The 463-nt window shown below is 63.9% G+C and overlaps 1 protein-coding gene across 1 annotated transcript in view; it reads right to left on the reverse strand.

Moving 5' to 3' along the window:
- LOC104530100 (carbohydrate-responsive element-binding protein-like) overlaps positions 1-463 on the reverse strand; it is a gene marked incomplete at its 3' end in the record, with an annotated part of 12,361 nt that overhangs the window by 1,719 nt on the left and 10,179 nt on the right. The gene's annotated exons all lie outside the window — the stretch shown is intronic.

Consider the following 463-nt stretch of genomic DNA (forward strand, 5'->3'; position numbering starts at 1 on the left):
GGGGGAGCCTGCCATTGCCACTTCCCGGTGTCCCCCTTGGCAGCCCCCTTGCCCCAGCTGGACACCAGTGCCAGGTTTGTCCCTGGGCCAGCCTGGCAGGGACAGTGACCTGTCCCTAGAGGATGTAGCACAGCCCAGCACAGGGTCCCAGCTCTGAGTCAGCCCCCTGGGCTGCTCAGCCTGGGGCTGGCCAAGGAGTAGGGTGAGGAGGGGAGACACAGCAGCACAGAACCTGCTTGTCTAGAGGTTTCCTCTTTCTTGTGGGGTCAATTGCCCTTCCTCTGTCTGCAGCCAAAACAAGGTGGTTTGGCACTCCTGGAAAGAGCCTCTGTTTGTAGAAATTCCCTCCCATAGCTCCTGGCCAGGCTCTTCCCGACCTGCCATGGCTCTGCCCCAGGTGTGGGTGGGCACGCCAAGCCCCTGCCCCCCAGCCAGCCGCAGCACCCCGGGCCGGGAACGCCGT

This window comes from Antrostomus carolinensis, unplaced genomic scaffold (assembly GCF_000700745.2).
Source record: "Antrostomus carolinensis isolate BGI_N321 unplaced genomic scaffold, ASM70074v2 scaffold21330, whole genome shotgun sequence".
Classification (NCBI taxonomy): Eukaryota; Metazoa; Chordata; class Aves; order Caprimulgiformes; family Caprimulgidae; genus Antrostomus; species Antrostomus carolinensis.